At 42.8% G+C, this 24,537-nt stretch overlaps 1 long non-coding RNA gene across 1 annotated transcript; it reads right to left on the bottom strand.

The window, feature by feature from the left end:
* Nucleotides 1-4,351: 4,351 nt before the first annotated feature.
* On the bottom strand, nt 4,352-22,871 carry LOC147576465 (uncharacterized). The gene is made up of 2 exons (XR_015240813.1): nt 22,704-22,871; nt 4,352-4,638 (listed from the first exon to the last, which is right to left on the bottom strand). It is a non-coding gene; the product is annotated as an uncharacterized LOC147576465 (long non-coding RNA).
* Between the last annotated feature and the right edge of the window lie 1,666 nt (nt 22,872-24,537).

Here is a 24,537-nt window from a genome sequence, read left to right as displayed (position 1 = left end):
AAGAGTACTTTAAGATGCAAAACAGATGAACATAAGGGAAGGGAAGCAAAAATGATATAAAAACAGGGAGGGGGACAAAATCATAAGAGATTCTAAATATGGAGAACAGAGGGATAACGGAGTGGTTGTGGGAGGGGGGATGGGCTAAATGGGTAAGGGGCACTAAGGAATCTACTCCTGAAATCATTGTTGCACTATATTTTAACTAATTTGGATGTAAATTTTAAAAAATAAATTAAGTAAATAAAAAAGTAACTAAAGTGAGTTGACTATTGAAGTATTTACCAGAAAATACCATTTGAAGAATATCTTCAGCTCTAAACAGAATATCACATTTGTATATACATAATCAATATTCTATTCAGTTATTAACACAAGTGCCTTAAAGATTTCCAATAGAAAGCATGCTATTTACTCTGTTCTAGTTATTGTGGATGTTAGATGTCCATTTCTTTAAAAAGTACCTGATGATTCATACTGGCCATTTCACACAATATACCTATTTTGGTGAATTCCTAGCCCTTGAAAACACTTATTACTGTCATTTTTTACTTAATTTTAATATGTCAGCTTTATTCCTTGCCCAAGGGAAGTATACCTTGCAAACATTTTCTGGAATCCCTGCTCAGGCTGACCCAAAGAGTAGAAGTTAATTCCAAACGGTTAAGTTGGAGAAGAAAGTTAATTCCAAGAGTGGTTGGTCATTCCTACCCATCAGCTCTCCCTGACCATGCCTTGCCTAACAGGATACCACCCATGGCCTTAAAATAGCCAAAATGTTACTTTCTGTACTCCTTGGTAGAGCTGATGTAACAGAATAGCACCAAACTGTAATTTATTATCTCACATTTCTGGAGGCTAGGTGCCTGAAATTAAGGTGCTGGCAAGGTTGTTTCTTTCTGAGGGCTGTGAGATAAAGGTGCTGTTCCAGGCCTCTCTCCTTGGCTGGTAGATGGATGTCTTAACGTGCACACGGTGTTCTCTGGATCTATGCATCTGTCTCCAAATCTCCCCTTTATGTAAGGACAAGAATAATATGACATCATTTTAATTTAATTAAAATATCGCTGTAAAGACTTTCTCTCCAAATAAGGTCCCATTCTGAGGTAGTGACGTTTACGACTTCGACACGTGAATTTTGAACAGGCACAATTCAACCCATAACAGCATTTATAGTAAAGGCCACTCAATTGTTCAGGACAGTAGGAATCTAGACCCAAACATCTAGACCCAGAACAAAACCAGATCAATCCTTTATTCCCTCTTCCTTTCTTGATAGATGAGTCTCTGGGTGGCAATTTGGACCTGAGTGCTAATAAATGCTCAGAAGTATGACTTAAGCATAAGGAAGAATACAAAAAGGTGAGAGATTATTATTTAAAAAACTCAATTTCAAGCTTAATTACAACCTCCAATAACATCAGACCTGAAATCAAAATTCCATGATAATAGCCAATAATGATGATAATTATAGCAACCATTTACTGAATAGTTACTATGTGTCTGGAATAGGTACTGTATATGCATGATTTTATCTAATCCTATCACTGTATGAGGTTGATACTTTTAATTAAATTTGATACGTAAGTAAAAAGCTTACCATATAAGCTGTCACATAGTGTATGTGTAATAACCAAAGCTTACATACGTGCCTAATGGATAAGGAAACTGAGCTTCAGAGATACCTAGAATTGCACTAATAGTGAAAGATGCAGGCTATATTTGGATCGAGGCATGTTAAATTTTACAGCCTGAGATCTTATCTACTAAACCATGCTGCAGCCCATTCCTACCCCCGTGTCACAGAAGCCTAAAATTATATAAAACCCAAGACATCCGTTGCATCCTGAGTCACTGGAGCCTTTTACGCATGCCCCTATTTAGTCTACGGAGCTTGAAAATTACTATTTTAAGATCCAACTAGGACTTTAGAAATGTGATTTGTGAGCTCCCTCTTTCTCCAGGACCCCTTCCCCCAACACACACCCAGGTAGTACCAGAAACTTTATGAGCAGCAGGAATGGTCCCAGCTGTGCTTCATGAACCCAGATGGCTGATAGCGTCCTGTTTCCCAGACCTAAGTGACCGGCTGGTGAAAGAAAGCCATCCCCGGCCACGGAGAATCCCAAGTAGTTTTCAAAACTGACTCTATTTCACGTTTTCTGGCTTCCAGCAGTCCTGGGGACCGCAGGCCCCAGCTCTGTGCTTGATCCACACAGATCAAGCACAGAGCTGAGCTCAAGAACTTACCTGAGCTCAAGAACTCAGAGTCAGCGTGTTCCTGGGGTCTTCAAAATCGGCCTGTTTGGGGTTTCTTCAGGTTAAAAGAGCTGTCTCAGCAGAGTCTCTGCAGTCAGGAAGGTGGGAGTATAGTGTAGCCTTGCCCCTGCCACCATTGTCCCCTACTACACTTGTTGTCAGTGGAGGGGACACCGTGGCCCAGCCCAGCAAAACATGGAAAGTTTTCAGAGATGCATGTTCCTTAACTTGACATCAACTGGTGAATGTACCAGATTCCTCAATAAATGAAAGTTGGTTGATTGAGGAAGAGCCCTCTATTTGCTTAGTTTCTAAATCAATTGTTCTCTTTCAACTCACATTTGGGTTGCCATTTCCTTTCCTTAATTTCCGCACCAGAACTATATACAGTGTCCAGAAATATGCAAAATACTTTTACATATGCCATTTTATCTGACATAACGACTCTGTGAATCCACTCTATGTCGTTAGCCCCTTTTGTAGACACAGAAAACAATATCCAGGATGATTCAATGGCTTTCCAAATCCCTCAGCTAGGGAATCACAAATGAAGATGTATATTTATGGGGTTTTTTTTATTCTTCTGTTTTCTTTCCATTACAATCCATTGCATCTCCGATTCTCAACACTCCCTTTCAACTCTGGTGTCTCTTATTATATTACATAAATCTTACTTGATCAACTCAACTCAGTTTTCAATCTTGTTTGACATTCCTGAATCAATTTTCAGAAATTCATTTCTTAAACAAGTGGGATGCATGTTTGGTGTCATATTTTGAGCTGAGTGAGGGCATAAAAATGAGGGAGCCAGACATGGTATCTCCCTTCAGGCAGTTATAGTCTAGTATTACTGCCATAACCAGTCCAGAACTTAGCTTACGATGCCAAGAGCGTTGAACCAATGAGGATATGGTTCAACCATATCCAAACACAGGGAACAAAGGGCCTTTAATAAGGAACTTAGAGTTTAATTCCTGAAAGTGTCCATCAGGAAGAGTCCTGAGTGCTTGGAGAGATGATTCTAGAGGCTAAAATGAACCATCTGCAAACAGGTCACCCGGCTAGCCGTCTGTCTGCAAGAGTTGAGTAAACTCATTATGAAAACATTTTTATCTTACCTTTTTACCATGTGAAGTTCTCAGACTGAGCCAGACATAAGAGCTTCTGGAGTCTATGTTTTCGTAACAACTATTCATAACAACAGGGAGAGCCAGAGTCAGTCTAACTAATGCAGCCAAATCACAGTCTACACTGGGGAAAGGCCCCGGGCCATTACTGTCTGGAGCTTTTGTCTCTAGTCCATAGCTCTAAATTTCACAGGGTCTCCATGTTTTCATTTGTAATCTGGGAGCTGTAATAACCTGTCAAAAATGTTTGTTAGGAAGATTCTTTGAGAAAATATAGTCAAATAACCCTATGAAAACTCTCCTTATATAATCCCTCCTGGAGGCTCTGTTTTAAGATTTTCTTAAGCTCAAAAGAGCTACAATTTTTAGAGTGGTAAGTAAGTTTCTGCCATCTGGTTTGAAGAATGAAATTTGCCTTTGCAAGAGTCTATCATTCTTGGAGGGAGCTCGTCAGCATATTTAGTTTTGCAGATGTTAGGTGAGCATTCATTTTTTGTTTATTTGTTTTTCAGAGAAAGACCTGAATAAATCACTCTAGGTTATTGTCCAAGGATTGAACTGGCTTCAGTTTCATTTTGATACACAGACTCAAATAACAACATCCAGACTTAATTTCTTTGCATCATTTAGCTCTGCCTCCTTCCTGGGTTGTCCTCAGTCTCTAGCTGGTCTCCCTCCTGATAAAAAGTGTCTATAGCAGCCACACATGATTGAAACCAGTGGTGGACAGAAGGCATTTCTTTCCAGGAATTACAGAAAATATCTCCTCAGAGCTTACTGGCTCAGCTTAGATTGTGTGCCCCTCTTTGAAACAATTGCAGAGGGAGGGATAATCAGCTCATGCCGAAGACTCTGGAGGTGGAGCTAATCCTTCCTGACCACAAAACTAGTGGGAAGAATGGCCTGCCGGGGGAAATTTACTAAAATAAGAGATATTAAACACTAGACCACAAGTGATAGATGTCCACTTAATTGGGGAAAGCGAGATTCCTATGCACATCATTTTAATACAACGTTGATTAAGATGGGCCAGGTAAAGGTGTGGGCAAAGGGCAGGGAGCAGAGAGAGCTTGATTCTGAGAAGGATCCAGGAATGTCACTTCGACTTGAGCACTGGTGTTGATTCTGCTACCAGCACAGTGGAAGCTGGTCTTATCTCATCTTCAGGCGACCCAGGTTCCAGCTGCTACTCCACGACCAGCCTGTCATGTCATACATACCAATGTAGTTCTCCTCCATACAGGTTCCTTGCCTACCAAATAAATAAATACGTGATCTTAAACTCTTAAGCCTCTCCAGTTCTAACTTTGTAGGATTCTTATGGTGGCATCCTCCTTTTCTGCCCTCAGGTGCCCAGATACCCATGCATCCCTTACACTGTGATGCTTCAGCTGGTCCTGCCCTCTCTGGGTTCTGCTCTGTCTCCTGTCATCAACCGGCCTGACATCAACTGCTTTTCTGGGTAATGAAAGATACGGGATTGTTATTTGCATTTTGACAGAAGCCTTCTAAAACTTGTGCTTTAACATAACAGATTTATTACAAGAATGGAAATTTGAGTATTTTGTTTTTAATCAAGTGGGTGGGACATAGGGCCTTTCTGAAACCATCCATGAACTTGGCTGCCTTCACATACAGCTAGCAGTAGAATAATTAGGAAAACCAGACTTGGGGAAGCCAAGATTTCAGACTTTGATATTTATATAATGTAGAGGGCAACAAACATATTAAAGAACTTTTTATACAAGCATTTGTAATTCCTCTTTGACATAGGAGCTCTGAGTTACCTCTAAGGTCATTTCCCTGAAGCAAGCATGGAGACATTGTGAATTATGAGGTCGTGCTTTGACAGTGACACATTGTCTTGTGTGGCTCAGAGAGAACATGAAGGAATTGCCCTAAGGAGAGAACTCATGTCTCTGGTCAACAGCCCTCAAGAGCTGATGGCTCATTTGCCAACAGCCACCTGAGTGAGCTTCAAAGAGGATCTTCCTCCATAGAGCCTTGAAATAAGATCACAGATCTGGCTAACACCAGTAAGACCCTGAGCCAGAAACCCTCAGCTAAGCCACATCTGGATTCTAGACTTGAAGAACTGATAGGATAATAACTGTCCTTTATTTTAAACCACTAAGTTTTGGGGTAATTTGTTATACAACAATAGAAAACTCATATAATAAAAGTAATCAAAGATGCCTTTCAGAATCTTGTATAAAAAAAAAAAAAAAAAAAAAAAAAAAACCTTTTCCTTCTTGCCCTATATCTGTCTCTTACTCTACAAATCACTTCTGGACATTTGCCATGCTTTAAAAGTCCACTATTTTTCAGGCAATTGCTGGTCTAAACAATTTCATAATTTCCATGAAATGCCCTCTTTCCAAGAAATTGTATAGGTATCCATATCTCAGAAAGGTTTTTTCTCATTAAAAAGGTAGTCCTGGGGCGCCTGGGTGGCTTAGTTGGTTAAGCGTCCAACTTCGGCTCACGTCATGATCTCACAGTTCATGGGTTCGAACCCCATGTCAGGCTCTGTGCTGACAACTCAGAGCCTGGAGCCTGCTTCGGATTCTGTGTCTCCCTCTCTCTCTACTCCTCCCCCGCTTGTTCGTTCTCTCTCTCTCTCTCTCTGTCTCTCTGTCTCTCTGTCTCTCTCTCTCAAAAACAAACAAGTGTTTAAAAATAAATTTTTTTAATAAAATTCATTTTTAAAATGTAGTCTCTGGGAAGTTGTGATAAAACACTTTTATATTTTAACATTTATATTTCTAACATATATATGTTTTGTATATTATATGTATAGCTCCCACAGGATTCTGTTTGCAGGCACCTTAGTTAAGATGAATTTGCATTTTATATTAAGAAGTCTGGACTATGAGAAGAGGAACAAAGTCCATACAAATACCCTAAAACAGCTGGTGAGTGAAAGCTTATAAACCCCACTGACTCCCAAGAGATCATTTGGGGTCATCAGCTGACATTTTTAACAACCTTTTCACCTACTCATCATGTTCTTCCCAAGCCCCAGCATAACCATCACAGGTAAGTGGCTTCATTTGCCAAAAAGCAGGGGGTCCAGCCCTTAGGAAGAGTCCCCATGGTGACTCTTAACTTTGAAAGGTCACAGCTGCTGCTAGAAGAAGAGATATTATTGTCCCTGGGACATCATTGGGACTCTATTAATATTCCATCAAAGTCCTCTAAGGTTTCTCTCTGTGTCTGAATCCTTCATTGGTTTGGTGTTAGACATTATACAATTCACTTCATCCTTCGAATTCCAATGGACTTTTAGTCAAATCAACACAAACATTTTTTGTGTATCTGTTTGTTAGGGCAAGGGGAGTTGGGGCGAAGAGAAAGACAAAAATGACTAAAACACAGAAGTTGTTGCTACAAGGTCAGAGACTGTACAGACCTGGATAAACAGGTTCAGCAGTAGTTTGACAATGACCTCGAGGGCACTGGAGTAGAAAGCTGAAGAACTAGAATGTTAACTTCAGCTGGGCCTCTAGACCCACATGTGCGTGGGCAAGTGACTTCCTTCTCTAGGCCTCGGTTTTTTCACCTGTACAGGAAAGAATTTGGGCTGGATCAGGGATGCTGAAGTCGGAGTAATTCTAGGATAGCCTCCCAAGATTCCCATCACCCAGCGTACACACTCTGTATAACACAGTCCTTGTGAATACAGGTGGGATCTATATATGTAAGGGCTCTCGCTCCCATCAGTAAGTTATATTCTAAGGAAAAATATTTTTAAAGATGTAATTAAGGTCCCAAATTAGTTGATTTTTCAGTTAATCAAAAGGGGGATTATCTGACTTAATCTTTCTTGAAAAGAGAGACTGAGGGGCGCCTGGGTGGCTCAGTCGGTTAAGCGGCCGACTTCGGCTCAGGTCATGATCTCTCGGTCCGTGAGTTCGACCCCCACGTCGGGCTCTGTGCTGACAGCTCGGAGCCTGGAGCCTGTTTCAGATTCTGTGCCTCCCTCTCTCTGACTCTCCCCTGTTCGTGCTCTGTCTCTCACTGTCTCAAAAATAAATAAAACGTTAAAAAAAATTAAAAAAAAAAAGAAAAGAGAGACTGAGTCTTTCTTGAAAATGTTTTCCTGCACACCTGGAAGAACAAAGTTGCTGTGTAGTGAGCAAGACTGGCACACAGAGGATCTCTGTGGGTCCTTGAGAGCTGAGAGTGACCTCCCTCTGACAGCCTGCAAAAAAATGGGGACCTCAGTCCTGTGACTGCAAAGAAATGAATCTGGCCAACAACTACGTGAGTGTGAAAGAACACCTGAGCTCCAGGAAGGAACAGCCAACATTTTGATTGCAACTTTGTGGGACCTTGAGCAGAGAGCCCAGATAAGCCCAGCGTGCCCAGACTCCTAACCCACAGAAGCTGTGAGATAATAAATATATGTTGTTAGAAGCTGCCAATTTTGCATTAATCTGTTTCACAGTCAATGGAAAATGAGTATAGATTCTAAATGAGTTCCATCTCACCTGCTAATTCTACCAATTCATAATGTCTGCCTGGAGCACCATATTGGAAAGGATTCAAAATCCTTTTGTAGATTAAGCTACAGAAAGTGTCATAATTGATTAATAAAACCTACCATGGGGGTTATTAGTTTGGACTCCTCTGATTGTAAGCAACAGAAAATATCACCTAAATTAGCTTAAGGAGGGAGAAGGAATTGTTAGATCTGGCATTTCTTCAGCAAATATTTACTGAACCCTACTGTATGAGATGTTCTAAGCACTGAAGTTACAAAAAAGATGAGTCCCTGACCTCAGAGCTCACATTTTAGAGGTCATGGGAACTAGAGACTTGGGTTCTTGAAAAGAGACTCCAAGCCCTCAATGGCAACCCCATGGAGGAAGTCACAGACTATTGGAGAACATTCCTCAGATCACATCAAAGCTGGAAGAGCCTAGGGGCGCCTGGGTGGCGCAGTCGGTTAAGCTTCCGACTTCAGCCAGGTCACGATCTCGCGGTCCGTGAGTTCGAGCCCCGCGTCAGGCTCTAGGCTGATGGCTTGGAGCCTGGAGCCTGTTTCCGATTCTGTGTCTCCCTCTCTCTCTGCCCCTCCCCCGTTCATGCTCTGTCTCTCTCTGTCCCAAAAATAAATAAAAACGTTGAAAAAAAAATTAAAAAAAAAAAAAAAAGCTGGAAGAGCCTGTACCTTTCCACCAAGTGCCCATCAGTTTCCCACAAGTAGCAAGGATCTAAGACCCAGGGTGCTCTCTCTGATAATCATGTGATATCATGGAAAGAGCACGGAACTTAAAGTCAGTGTCACCAGGATTCAAATCCTGGCTCTGCCACTAATTATGGGATCATCGACGAGGTACCATATATAAAAGTGGGGATAATGACACCCACCTACAAGTTCTTGTGTGATTGAGTGAGATAACATGACACATGGCAATACCTAACAGACACCTAGTAATGAACGGGAATAACAAAGGTGGAGCCTGCACTGTGGCATGAACACGCACTGGCATATTGGACCAGGAGCCACAAGTCCTACACAGTCTACAGGCTGATGTAGATGATAGTTAGGACCCTGGAATTTGGACCAAACTCTCTTGGTTAGAATCCCAGCTCCACCATTTACTAGCTGTAGGGCGTATTTGAATTTCATAAGTTACATGAATTTCAAAGTTATTTGAACATTCCATGTCTCATTTTTGTCTCTCTGTTAAATCAAGATAATAATAGTCCCTAATTCATAGGGCTCTTGTGAGAGTAGAATGAATTCAATAGATGTAAATCCCTCAGAACAGTGTCTAACACGTTCACACTCAATAAATGTTAGCGATTATCATTATTATTCATCCATCCAACACATATTTGTTGTTCCGAGGGCTATGTTAGGGGCTAGAATTGCATAAATGTATGTGGTTTGCTCCTTGGAGGATCTCAGCACAAACAGATAAATAGATTCTTTTAATTACAAAATGAAATCATAATCACAGCAACAGAAGACTTGAAATACTGTGGGAGTCCAGAAGAGGGAGCCTAACATTGGAAGAAGGAGAGAGTCTTCCCAAAGAAGGGAACATGGCAACTGTACCTTATTTTAATAAGCCATATAAACAGGAAAGCCAAAAAGAACAGGGGAGGGAGGCAAAGCCGCTGAAAAATTAAAAACATCCCTACCTGAGAAACATCACACTGAGGGAAAGAAAGTAAGAATGAGATTCCTAACGCTATACAATTGCTGAAATACCAAGACTTGCATACAAAATGACCACTTAAATTTTGCAAAATCACATACAAAAAATCAAAAATTCTCATGAAATATACTGAATGGGAGTGTCGAGAAGAAAATATAAACGCATAAATAACAATTTAAAGAGAAAGAAAACAAGATCATGAACACCCAGCGGTGGTGACGCATCATCAGCTGGGCATGGGAGTGGGGGAGCAAAATATGTGGAAATTTGCCAGCGAATATTGCATCTGAAATTCTGGAAGGGTCAGATCACAAGGCATCACATCATTTGATCTGAATTCTCAAAGGTAAAGTTATGAGCAGTGCATACACATGCTCAGACACACAAGTTTAATTGTGAAGACGAACACAGGCCCACCTGGGCCATCAGGAAAGGATGCTTCAGGTCTGCCCTAGCCTACCTGGCCCACTTATGAGTTATAAACTAGTGCTTGCCCTGGACAAACTCGGTAGTAACAGAGCGCACAGGTCAGCAAGCAAGAGTGGAAGCTGGATGTCGGCACCACGAATGCCCTCAGCAGGGCATCCTTGTGCAGAATGCAGCTGCACAACCCTCCTAGAGGGATCCTGCGGATCAAGCCTCCAGAAAAATCCTGAGCAGCCCTAAACCACACACACTACAAAGAAGCAAAGGCACAGAAGGTGCAGATGGTGAGAGCGCCCCCTTCTGGCAGATCCAGGAGCACTGAGCCTCGGAGTGGGAAAATTGCCAATATCAGCCTCCCACGTCAGAGCATTTCCTGCACTCGGGAAAGACGGTCTCTTGCAATGGGAGATAACATCCCATCATCTTCAAATGGAATGTCTACGGTGCTGCTCTAGGAATTCCCATGACTTTTTTAATTTCAAATCATTTTCCCCCTGGCCAAGACAATGTAACCCATACTCTGCCTTTCTTTCTCTGGCCTAGGATCTTTATGGAGAAGCTACACCCGCATTCTAAACTGGAAAGAATGGGTGGATGTTAACATGTGGCAAAGGGAGAAGAGGTAATGGGAAGAAATGGAAGATGAGCTTTGGAGGGATTAAAGGAATAAGCAGCCTGAAGTGGTAAAGAGCAAATCCTAATCAAAGTGGTTTCTTTACTTAATACAAAAGATTAAAAATCTGAAAAGGACTTTTACATCCATTTACATCATAAGTTAATGGGATCTTCACAACAGTCCTGAAGAATCGATATTAAAATCATGAGTAGTGCTGGAGGGGGAAGAAGGGACATCACGAAGGGCGGGATGGGAGGGATCAAATCTCAAGGTCGGGAGGCCATGGCTGGCTCCTTTCCAGAGGAGAAAGCATTTTTAACTGTAGAAGGACATAGCAGGCACTCAGACACTGCTAATAGGGTTGTAGACTTTGCAGACAAATGGATCTGGATTCCAGCCAGCTAGAGATTTGGAAAGTCCATAGTCATTCTGAGCTAATTTTCTTATTTACAAAAGGGGATATAAAAATACCCACATCATAGGGTTACTTGCAGGGATAAATGTTTACAAAGTGCCTATAACCATTCAATAAATAGAAGCTACTATTCATTCATGTACTCAATTAATATTACTGAATGCTTTTTTGAGTCAATCACTGATCCAAGCCCAGGGTACAATGTTTGGCAAGAAACAGACACGGTAATTGTCCTCATGAAACATACAGTCTTGTGGGGTACACAGGCAACAATAGAATAATTGCCAAAATAGGTATTAATCATAAATTATTCTAAGTCACTCTATCCTACCACTTTTTCACTATGTCTCATGTCTCATGTCCTTCCTTCTTTAGCTTACCTTCCATGGTCAATCACCATTGCAATCCTCTGGGAACACACTTTCAACACCTTTGTCCCTCTCTTGCTTTGTCATATTCACTTGGTTAAAGCATAGCTCTAATCCAACCCGCTGGACCCTCTGCACTGTTACCCATTCAACTAACAGAAACACAGGCTACCATGTTGGCTGGTCCCACTCTATCCTCTCACCATCCCAAAGCCCCTGCTGCTATCTGGCAACCACACTGCGTTTCCTCAGTCCATCCGCTCTCTTAGCCAACTGTTTCATCCCATCTCTTCTCTCCTCCAACCTCTAACATGACTGCCCCATCCTTCCTCATAGCTAGAGAATCCGGTTATTTCACAGAAAATTAAAAAGAACTTCTGCAATTTTTCTTGACCAAATCTTACCCGCCTGCCTGATTCTCTGTCCATCTACTCCTACCATCCCTCCCACGCTCACGCTCCTATTTAAAGCTAACCTCTCTATTTGCACACCAAATCCCATCTCTTCTTGCCTAGTCATGAACATCGTTGTTGGCATTTTCTCCTTCCTCTTTTACAGCTTCAGCTTCCCCCTTTCTCCTGGACCATTCCCATCAGCATCCAAATGTGCTGCTATTTCTCCCAATATTAATATAACACACACACACCCAAAATCCTTACTGGTCCATCCCTTTTCTTCTCTTTACAGCAAAACTCACCAAAAGAGTTGTCTAAACTCACTGTGTCTAAATTTTTTCTTCCCATTCCCACTTAAATCTACTCCAAACAAGTTTTTGTCACAACTGCTTTTCTCAAGATCACCAGTAACTTCATGTGGCTAATCGCAATGCTCAATCCTCAGTCCTGAGCTTACCTCACCTTTCATTAGCACTTAACACAGTTGGTGATTCTCTTATACCTCAAACACTTTCTTCACTTGGCCTCCAGTTGCCTGGTTTTTCTCTGACCTCCCTAGCTGTTCAAACTGCTTCACTGGTTCCTCCATATGTCCTTGACCTCTAAGTGAAAGAGAGTCCTAGGGATCAGTCCTTGAATCTCTATTTTTATCCATAGGCATTCGTAGCTTTAATACTATTTAATACCATCGATGCCCATGACTTCCAAACTCATATGTCTAACCCAGATCTCTCCCCCTTTTGAGTAATTATACTCAACAATTACTCTACACCTCTACTGGAGTATCTAACGGATATTTCAAATTTAACATAAATGTTGCAAATCCCCAGATAGTCCCCCTAAAACCTGTTCCTCCTGCACCATTTCTGATCTCATTTAACAGTGGATCCATGTTTCCAGTCTCTCAGATCAAACACACTGGGGTCATCCTTAATTCTTACCTTTCCCCACATTCAATATGTCAGAACATCCTCTCAGATACAGTCTCTTCTTTTGCCTATATCTTCAAGATATATCCTGAATTCTATTGCTTCCCACCATTTCCTCTGCTATGACCCTGATTTCAGCCAAGCTACAATCACCTCTCCTTCTGTATCTTTGTAATAATCGCCTAACTTATCTCCCTGCCTCTTTTTTTTTTTTAATTTTTTTTTCAACGTTTTTATTTATTTTTGGGACAGAGAGAGACAGAGCATGAACGGGGGAGGGGCAGAGAGAGAGGGAGACACAGAATCGGAAACAGGCTCCAGGCTCTGAGCCATCAGCCCAGAGCCTGACACGGGGCTCGAACTCACGGACCGCGAGATCGTGACCTGGCTGAAGTCGGACGCTTAACCGACTGCGCCACCCAGGCGCCCCTCTCTCTGCTTCTGTATGTATCCTCCTACAAGCTATTCCCCACACAGGAACCAGAGGAGCATGCTAAAACAAGTCAGATCTTGTCTCCCTCTCTCTGCTTAAGACCCTCCAATGGGTCCTAAGCCAAGCTCCTTACCACATGCTCCAGGGCTACAAGGCTGACCCTATCACCTCTTTAACCCCAGCACCAACCACCCCATGTCCCTCACTCCATTCCAGCCATCCTGGCCTCTTGCAACTTTTCCAAAATGCCAAACTTGCCTCTGCCCCTGGATCCTTACCCTGGCTGTATTCCCTCTGCCTGCAATTCTCCCAGATATTGGTCGTCCTCACTCCCTCACTTCCTCCAGGTCTTTACTCAAATGTTGGCTTCTCACTGAGGCTTGTCCTGTATACCTCACCTAAAATTCACCCTCATATACACACATTCCCTTACTCCTGTCCTCACCTTTTATTTTCCTCCTTCAGAGGAGGAAAATTACTATAATTTACTATGTATATTTGTTTTGAATTAAACTATGAGCTTGATGAAGACAGAGATTCTTGCTTGTTTCCCTTATTACCATCTATCTGGAGCCTAGAACAGTATTTAGTGCACAGTAACTTTGAAGGAATGAATGAATGAATATGGAACCTGAGTTTCCAGTAACTTTAGTAATTTCTCCCAATTACAAATGTGACAACTAGTAAGTGTCACAGCTAGAACGCAAGCCTCTTCTCAGGACGCCCATGTTTTCAAGATGGGCATCTATCCTTCCCAAGCCAGGATAGAAAACTCTCCACCCCTGTTTGGAAGAGGCTGCCCAAGATTCCCATTCTTCCTGAATTCTCATAAAATATTTATAATCCTATGAAATAAGTTTTCCCGGTGCTCCTGCTAGGACTTATTATTCATCTTTAATTTAGTCGATTCAAACAGACAGAAGAAGAGTTGCTGCCCTATGAATAAAGAAGCACATAAACAGCTCCCTAAATTCCAAGTTGCAATTAACAATTCCAGGGAGCAAAGTGACTTTATATACACCAAGACAGCGATTACCAACCCTGCTATAAGTACTACACCCACAGAGAAGACCAGGCCTTATCTCAATTCACAAGGCCACCACGAAACGAAAATCCATTCGTGGAAATTGAACTTGATATAGCTCTCCCCTTCAGGGCACCATTATCTAGAAATTCAGTGTCCTGACTGGCATGGGAATTTTATATTAAACTGATAGAATTTCCACATTTGCTGAGCGTTAAACTGTATGCCAGGCAGTCTATTCTGTTAAGAGATGGGTGTAAGATAAAAATAAGAAAATAATACCATTTTGAAATGTATTATGTGTTGAACTAAGAGCTTGGTAATCAGTATATCATTTAATCCTTGCAGCAACTCTGCAACATGGTATAATGTCCACGTTATGACTAGGAGCTAAGTCAGCTCATCTTCCTACAGGCCATAGACAAATAAATACCACAGTGGAAATTCCAATCCAAGTCCCTCTGACTCCATGTGTCCTTACTTAGTATGCCAGACCAGCTTTAGCTAAGATGGTTAAGAAGTTAAGAGGGGGTAAAATTCAGACTCACCCCTTGTTCCCAGAAGCTGAGATTTCCAACAGAAAAACATCTAACTCTGATTTTTTGTGTGTGCTGATCACTGGAATGGTACCTGTCAGGGAAAACATGTATCCTCTATGTATAAGACATTTGAATTATGTTTGAATTATAGGAAAGGTTAAAAGATTGATACGAGGTAAAGGCAATCCCAAGGGGAAGAGACCTAACCTGAAAAAAGAGAAAATCTTGAATCGACTAAAGCAACGATCTTCATATGTACAAGATCGAAGGTACATACACATCCCCACTCTGCAAAAGAGATCAATAACTATACCCTAACAGGAGGACCCTCACACTAAACTCCCACACATGCCATCTGTTTGGAATTGTTAAAGGGATAAAGAGAGCATCAGCCCCTAAAGTTCTCTCCCTTTGACCTGAAGGCCTCCATCTTTTTATCTTAAGATCTGAACTTCCAGATAGGCAATGGGTTAACAACTTGCATCTAAAAGCTAAAAGCCTCTAGGAAAATTACAATCTATAAATCACACCTCACTCTGTATTGATTTACTCCCTTGGCTTCCTTCTGACCCAGCTGAGAGCTAGCATCTGATGCACAGAGTATTGATGGGGAGGAAGGAAGGGGAAGGAGGAGGAAGAAGTAATTGTAGAACCTGAAATAGACCCCAAAGGGGCAGGTCTGAGTGAAGTCCTGAGGCTGAGATGTCTGTAAGAGCTTAGACACAGGAAAGGATGAGACCAATGCTAGGAAGAAAGAATCATTACAAGGCACCGAAACCCAATTCAAACCGGCCTAAGCAAATTAGGGAATCGTCATGGATCATGTCTCGGGTCTAAACTGTGAAGTAGCTAAATGTGCAGGCTTTGCCACCACTTTGTCTGAGGTAAGATCTCTGCTCAAACCCTTACTCACCATAGGACCTTGAGCATGTTAACGTAACTTCTCTGGGCCTTACTTCGCTCATGTGGGTGAGGCCACGATGATACATTCATGCCTACTTCATTGATTCGTTGTGGGGATTGGGTAAATCAACACATGTGTTATGGGTTGAATTATGCCGCCCAAAAAAGATACACTGAAGGGCTCACCCTCAGTACCTGAGAATGTGACCTTATTTGGAAACAGGATCTTCGCAAATGTGATCGATTAAGATGAGGTCATACCGGAGTAGAGTGGGCCCTTTATCCAATGTGACTGCTATCCTTCTAGAAGGGGAGAAGGGATGCGGGGACACAGACACAGGAGGAGAGCACCATGGGTTCTTGGAGGCAGGATGTGCCACAGCTGCCAGACAAGGAACACCTGGAGCTACCAGAACCTGTAAGAGGCAAGGAAGGAATCTCTCCTTCAGGTCACAGGGCACGTATCAGTCTGGTTAGGCTGCCAGAGTCAAATACCGTGGACTGGGCAGCTAGAACAACAGAAATTCGTTTTCTGGCAGATTGCAGGCTGGAAGTTCCAGATCAGGGTCCAGGAGGGTCAGTTTCTGGTGCGAGTTCTCTTCCTGGCTTGCAGGGGGCCAACTTCTCACGTGGCAGAGAGAGAGCTAGAGACTCTCTTGTGTCTCTTCTTATAAGGACAGTAATACTATCAAACCAATGGCCAACTCTATGATCTTATTTATCCATAACTACTTCCCTATATGCCCTTTCTCCTGAGGGTTAAAGATTCACATATAAATTGGGGGTGGGGGCCTAATTCAGCCTGTAGCCAAGAGCATGGCCCTGCCAACACCTTGAATCTGACTCTTCAGCCTCCAGAACTATGAGACAACACATTCGTGTTGTTTTCAACCGCCCAGTTCATAGCGCTGGGTTATGGCAGCCTGAGAAAATGTTGACAACTTGTGAAATGCTGACACCAGTGCCTGGTACCTAGTATCTAAGACATGTCAGCTGTTATTATTACAACTCAGATGCTATTCAATCCAGGTCCTTAACCAATGTCATCAGGAACTTCTTCCTCTTCATCTCTCAGCTTTGCTTTCCTCTGGACTCAGCCTCAAGAGCCCTCGTGTCGACTCACCCTCCTGGCACTCCCTGAGAACTCCAGTCTTCTAAGCCACCAGCCTAGGGGCTTGGCAAAGAGACACGCCTCTTCTGAGTCATTCTGGCAGAAGTCCTGGGACGGAATCTATTGGCCTGGAGGAGGTCACATGCCCATCTCTGAGCCAATCACGGTAGCCAGAGGGTGCGGTGCTTTGGCCAGACTTACCCACCCTGCAGCCATGGCTGGAGTCAGCTCCCCTTGAACCGCGTGGACCCAGAATGGAGACAGTGGTTTGGAAATGGAAACTCAGGCTGCTAGCGTCAGAAGGGGTACCGGGATGTGGAGGAGGCAGAAACGATGGATAATCATCGCGTGGGATTGACTTCAGCAACCTGAAGTTTATCAACATCCCTGAAGTTTTCATTCTGTTCGCGGTACTATACTAGTAAGAATTACTGGCGATGAACCACGGAAACAAGGGTTCATTAACTTAAACAGAAATGAATTTTCTGGGGTCTCTGCTAGCTCAGAAAGCTGGAGAATCAGCCTTGCACCCGAGTGAGCAAATGCTAACCCCGGCCAAGGGCTTCCCTGTGTTCCGCCAGACAGAGGCCAAGGAGCATGGATGTCTTCGTCCCTCTTCTGGCTTCTGTGCAAGAGGTGGGATCCTTCCACCGACCCCCTTAGGATTCCCTCCACCAACCGAAGGAGTAGACCGTCTGGATGTTGAGCTGACAAAGAAAACGGTTCACCAGTTTCCTGCTCAATGGCAGCACAGGAGGGGTCATGACTCAAACAAGGCCTTGGAGTCTTCCAGAACCCGCGATCCAGGTGGGAAGGGACTGCTTCAGAACCAACCAACACCCAGGTCAGAGGGCAGGGCCAAGCCCACCCAGCGAGATACTTTGCGGGAACCAGAGAAAGTTCCACTGGAGAAGTGGCAGCGAGGCAAAGAGGGGGATTTCGACGGGAGCCCAAGTGCAGGAGTCGGGGTAGAAAAAGAGGGTTCGGGAAGAAGCAACAGCAGGAGTGAAGACCTGGACAAAAGTAAAATCAGGCAAATGGAACAGGGGAGCCTTTCTTGGTTCAGGAAATTTGTTTTGTAGCAGCATCTCAGTGCCTCAAAGATGGTCTTTCAAAACAGCTGTTCCCCAACAACTACTTAGGGCTTGAAATCAAGGAAAACATTCCCACGCCAATTCCGCACTCAAAATAGAAGCTGAAAAGACACAGAAATCCGAGGCCACTATGACAGCCTGAGTCCAAGCTTTTTATGGAACAAAGCGCTCCGTGGGCCCCGAAGGCCTCCCTCCTCCTCCTCACAACACTGTGATGTTGTTCCCCTGAGCGCCCACTATCACTTGTTCCCCTGAGTGCCCACTGCCACTTGTTCTCCTGAGCGCCTTCCGTCAGACGGCCTGGAGGGAGCAAGGGCGATCAGCCCTCTGGGGCCAGCGCCAGCCTCCACTTCCTCTGCACCCCTGCCAGCGTGCTCTTCCCAGGAAGGATGCAGTCCCCAAATAATGAAAGACGTCTCCGGCTTTTACTGAGCGCTTGCCAGGGCTAGAGCTGTGCCGAGAGCCTCGCTCAGGTGACAGCCTCTTTGGTAGGTGCTGCTCTCATCCCCATTTTACAGAGAAAGAAATTGAGACGGAGAGCTATTGAGTCATGTGCCCACGATCACTTGGAGAGACCTGTCATCCTGCCTCACACCGCACCAGAGAATGCTAACTGAAATCTCTTCGGCATGGGACACTTGTCAAAGGCTGAGGGAGGGGAGGGGCCCGGGAGGGGGAGGGGCGAGCTGAAGGTTGAATACTTGCAAGGTGCCAGATTCTGGGCTGAGTACTCTACACAGTGTAGAAAATACAAGCAAAACCTATGTAGTAGATATACTACAATGTGAATGATTTAATGCCACGGAACCATGCATTTATATATGGTTAAAATGGCACATTCTATGTTATACATATTTTACCACAACAAAAAAATCTATCCGGTAATATTATGTGGCAGGTTGTGCTCTGCCCGGGAGCCAGCGGCCCTGGGAGGCAGGCGGCATTTCCCATCCCCAGGGGACAATGAAGAAGTGGAAATTCCCAGAGGTTCCCAGAAGAATGGAGGAGTCCCCTTGGTCAGGGTCCCCCAGCTGGGGCCCGCTTGCAGTTCCATTCTAGTCTGCTGTAGATAGTGGTATTAGCAGTGATATTGCGAGTTCTGTTAGTGTTAATTAGTATCATTCATTACTGATAGCATTATTAGAAGAGATATTAGTCCTAATGCTCTCAGTACTCACTACAGTGCCCCCCCTTAACCGCTGCCTGGCTTCCCACGGTTTCAGTTATCCGTGGTCAGCCGCGATCGTGCAATAGATGATCCCTCTGACACATCATCCAAAGGTCAGTAGTACCTAACGCTGGGTCAGAACGTCTACACCAGTCATCTCCCTTCATCTCATCACGTAGGCATTTTATCATCCAATATCATCGCAAGAAGAAGGATGAGTACTGTAAAAGGAAGATATTTTTAGAGACCCTATTCTCATAGCAATATGCAAATGTTATTTTAATTGTGTTATTTTATTATTTGATTACTGTTCATCTCTCACTGTGCCTTGTTTACAAATCAAACCTTATCATACATGAGTATGTGCAGGAAAAACAGAGTATATATAGGATGAAGTATTATCAGAGGTCTCAGGCATCCAGTGGAGATCCTAGAACGTATCCCCTGCTGATAAGGGGGACTGCTGTGCTTAGCATAGATTTAGAAGCAGCCAGTGTGGTTTTGAGTCACAACTGCACCATCTATTAGCTGTGTGATCATGGGCAAGTTAGTTGACTTCTCTGTGCCTGCCTGCTCATTCTTAAAAGAGGGGTAATAAGAGTGCCTCTTTCACAGGATCGTCGTGTGGACTGAAATGAGATAGTTGGTCAAAAGTGCTTACAGCAGTGCCTGTAAAGCAGGCATGAAATAAAATATGCTACTACTAAGTTCTGCCGGAGGGAAATTATCTCAAGGGGCTGTGTAACTGGCCTGAGGCCACATAACTAATGAAAGAGGAGAGTCTCATGCCTTTTCTGGCCACAGTGGAAGAAGGAGGATGTTCACAGGGACAACATGGTACTTCTCGCAGCCATCAGAGGACCATGACAGAGGGATTTCTGGAAGAGATCTTAGATCAATGAAGGAAGGCTCAGATATCTTGCTGAGTAAGGAGCTCTCTGATAAATCTATAAAATTTAAAGCTATATAGACAGTCTGTCCACAAAATGCATACACGGGAAAGACGAAAACCTACAGCCAAGTTCCTAGGATTCTCAGATCCCTGAAGTTCACCCCCCATCCAGGGGAGCCCTGTGATAAGAACTCCTACCCTGGATGACCCAGCCCAAACCCCACACGCGTTTTGATTTAGAAAGAAATCTACCAGACAGGGTAGGGCAGCAGTTCTCACTTCTGTGAGATTCTTGTGATTCATTAAGTCCCTTGTGCCATACAAGAATGTAACTTCATAACAGCCTTCCGGAGAGATTAGGATTCAGGGAGACACCCTATTTTGAGAATCAGGGGTTTATAGGACTCGCCCAAGGTCACTCAGGTAAAATGAGATCAGTGCGGGACTGGCCCTGAGAAATGACCCCACCTAAGGGGTCCTGACCCCATCCCATGGTCTCTCCACCTTCACACAGCCTAAAGATACTTTCAAATGAATTAAACTTTGAAAACTTCAAAACAGCTCTGCAAAGAAAAAAATTCTGCAGAGAAAAAGAAAACTAGAAGGGAATCCACCAAGATCTTAGTAGTGGGGGCTCTGAGAAAATGGGATGTAACCTTTTTGTTCGCTTTTACTTACTTTTAAATATTCTTCCAATTTTTGTGCAATAAATATGTATTCCATATGAGATCTTTGAAAGTAAATCTTCATTCAATATGTATATGTTCATATTTTGGTTTCCTGGGCAAATATTTCATTTAGAATATTAACCCACTTAATTTATACTTATCCTTGCTTTTTACTTTTAAAAAATGAGGGATGGGTTGGGGAACTGAAATGAATTTACTTGAAAGTGAAGCATAACAAAGGTGGGATGGAAAACTCTAGGATTTGATTAGCAACTCCGTGAAGAAGTGCAGACGCAGACCTACAATTTTTAGACTTCTGTATTGAACTTGAAGAGACAAAGAAATTAATAGTGCAGCCTTGGATGATTTAATAAAGCATGTGTTTTCAGATCTTTGGTGCTTTTATAAGAATGCCATTAAGAAGAAGGTCAGGAAGACAGAAAAATGCCTGCATCCTGGGAGTGTGATAACAGAAGAATAATGAGCGAGCCCTACATCTGTCTAGCACTTACCAGTCCTCAAAGCCCATTTGTAATAATTAGCAATTGGAAAGAACCCAAATGGCCAACAATAGGGGAATGGCTAAATAAACAGTGGTCGATTAACTCAGATGGAATACTTCATAAAGAGAGACAATGGTGAACTCCCAGACTCCGCTGATTCTGGAAATGTCTGTGTGACCTCATGTTACCTAAGAAAAAAATGAAACACAAAGTGGTGCCTTGGGACTCCAACAAGGCATTTTCAAAACCAATCACATTAGCTTCTCAGGCAAGATGGAGAAATGAGGGCTTCATTGTTAGAGAAAAGAACGAATGTCCGATTCCAGCTCCCTCAGAAACTGGCTGAGTAGCCAGAGAGAACTTAAAGGCAATCCTCTATTTGTGTAGATAATGCATTTCTGTCTCTAAAGTTTTTCAAAAGGCTGAGTTGGTAAATCAGCTTGCATGTCATGAAGAGAATTCTTTTCCCAAAGATGAAAAAAATATGTAAAATCTCTAATACGTCAAGCCTTCTTAAGATGATCTCTCTGGCTTTATTTCTAGCAATTCATATCATCTTTAATCCCACTCTTGTTTTCAGCTGAACCTGATATCTGAAGGCTTAAGTCAAGAGTTCACTTTTTTTGGCATCCCCAACCAATTTCATTTTAGTGTCAGTTTGCATTGAGTATTAAATACTAAGTCTATTGTCAACAGCATTAGAACCTAATTTTTTTCAAGGTTCCACACAAACCAGCAAACCATGAGTCAGGCATGAGGGTCTTGGCCTTGTTCTATCTGACATTTTTGTCTCTGAGATTCAGCAAAGAACAAATTCAAATAATGTAAGAACTTTTAGTACAATGCCTGACACATAATTTGTCCTCAGTAGATGGTTACTAAATTTTATTTTGGATGATAGTTTGAAGATTAATGGCAAATAATGGTGCAGACAGAATACTATCTTAAAAATAGAACAGTGTTAGCCTAGAAGAAGGTCCCTGCTAACACACACCAGGGCTCCTGGCTTTGCTCACCGTAAGATTTTTATCCCTGCATCAAGCAGTGATATAAAGGTCAGACCATCAAATCTGTAAATGGCGAAAAGCCAAGAAGGGGAGCAAATGTCTTGGCTGATGGGACAAAAATCTAGAATAATTTTGCCAAGTTCTAAGGTATGGTTTATACATACCAACATGAAAATTGATGAGGGCAATGGAAGACCTTTCACTTACATTCAAAAAGACTAATTGCCCAAAAACAGGTTGGAGAAAAAATAACTCTGGCATGTGCAGAAAGGGTTTAGGGACTCTGGCTAGCAAGAAGTCCGTTGTGAGTCAGTTACAATCTGACTCCACAGAAAGCTAATACCTACTTAGGATGAGGGGCAAGGATGCTTTGAGAGCTTTGAGGTTGGTTCTCTTAAACTTACTGTAGGGGTGCCTGAGTTAAGCATCTGACTCTTGACTTCAGCTCAGGTCATAATCTCACAGTTCATGAGATCAAGCCCCATGGTGGGCTCTGTGCTGAGTGTGGACCCTGCTTAGGATTCTCTCTCCCTCTCTCTCTCTGCCCCTCCCCTGCTTGTGCATGCACACACACGCTCTCTCTCAAAATAAATAAATAAATAAATAGATAGATAGATAGATAGATAGATAGATAGATATTTTTTAAAACTTACTTTAAAAAGGAAATAAGCAGGATAAGATTTGTGTTTGGAAGAGAGTGACCAGAGCAATCAACGAGAGGACTCATGGCTTCATCATCTGCAGAATATTTGAAGTACCTGGTCAAAAGAAAATGTTCTGGGGGGATATAATAGCTTACTTCAAATGCTACCAGCTATAGATGAAGAATTAATATTTACTGTGTGGCCCATCAGGGTAGGATCAAATGTGAAGTGAGAAGGCTCAACCAATCAGGACTTTCCAGAAATGAATCACATTGGAAGTCTACCTTTAATGGAGGTGTTTGAACACAGACAGGAGAACTGCCAGCTGGCAAGGAGTAGGAATTCCAGAAGCATACAGCGATAAGGAGGCAGGTGCCCTTAAAAAAAACAACCTCTAACTTTGTTCCCTGTTCTGATCTTGTGTCTGTGACCATTTGAATTTAAGTATGCAGAAATAAGTGTGCGCAAGGCTAAAATTGGAAGTAAATACAGAAAGATGTGAACAACTGACAGTTTAATGTGCATTAGGTTCCTTCTTCATTTATCCACACTCCCTTCCTCATACCATGTAAGAAATGTGCATGTGTATGTGATGTGTGTGTGTGTGCATGCAAATAATAACCTAGACCAAAATATATATAAATTAGAGAAGGCCAGTTCTGAGAGCAAAAAGCAAACAGCTATATTAGAATGACGGTCACTTAGGTTCTATGCAGTCACTAAATAAACTATAAATTTGGCACTGAGCTTCCTGGTTGCCAAAGCAAAAACGGGGAAAGTCATCAGTCACATGATTCTCGAGGTTCACAAGAAGAAAATGTATTGGATCTTCAGAGCAAGCAAAATTTCTCCTGGCACTAAGTCCTGAAGAGACTAGGTCTACAGGGCCACTGATTAATGTCAAACCCAGTGTCCTTTACAAAATCCCTGCAGCAGACAGAATAATGTGCACCTTAAAGCTGTTTTTGACTGTTTTAGAGGACCAAGAGTGTGACTGAAGGGGTCAATGCAGCAGAAACAATTCTCTGCGGACCTGGAAAACATGGTTTGAATTTTTTTACAGTCTGGGTAACCTAAAAATTAGTAGTATCTAAGCTGTATTTTTAAATGGGGTGGATGATGTAGATTGCAGGCTATCCTTTCTACGCATTACTTCTCTAAGCCAGTTAGAAAGTTTGAATTTACTCTCTGCGATGAGGGGCCAGTCCTCTTTAAGTTTATAAGTGTTCCCCCCTTTTTAACTCTTTTCCTTAATGCCCAGCATGTTATGCAGGGCCCCGTCTTCTACTGGGGATGTTTACTGTCCCCAAACTCTCACCTACAGCCTCTATATACAGCTCACTTCTCCTTTTGTGGTACTAGACAGCTTGTGTGACATGTATCCTCCCACTGGGAACTAAATTAAGACATCAAAATCTTGTCACATCAGGCACTTAATAATTGCTAGTTGTTTGCTAGCACTGTTCATTTGGGATGAATGCAAAATTCTGATCCTGAAAGAAAGCTGCCAGTTTCCATTAACGGTAGAAGTCAATTCAAATACCCTGACTGTGGCTAAGGGTGGAAAGCTGATAGAGAAGGGGTTAATGAGATTCTACCCACACCTTGAACTAGCGTATCCTGATTCAAGGACTGGTGATCCTTCTCATCAGTGTCCTACTGAACGCTATGTATGGGTGCAGCTAAACAGGAGACTGGGGCGGGGGTGGGGGGGGTGCGGAGGGCGGGGGGAAAGGCATGCAATAATGACCTAGCGATTATTACTATAACCTACGTGATTGGTGCCAGCCACACCCGGTCCCTCTCTGCCACTCTCTCATCGACTTTCTTTCTAATCTTAAAG

This window comes from Puma concolor, chromosome D1 (genome assembly GCF_028749965.1).
Source record: "Puma concolor isolate L17-30 chromosome D1, mPumCon1.1.hap2, whole genome shotgun sequence".
NCBI classification, from domain to species: Eukaryota; Metazoa; Chordata; class Mammalia; order Carnivora; family Felidae; genus Puma; species Puma concolor.
Note: the sequence above shows the minus strand (reverse complement) of the source record. Positions and strands in the feature narration are given on the sequence as shown.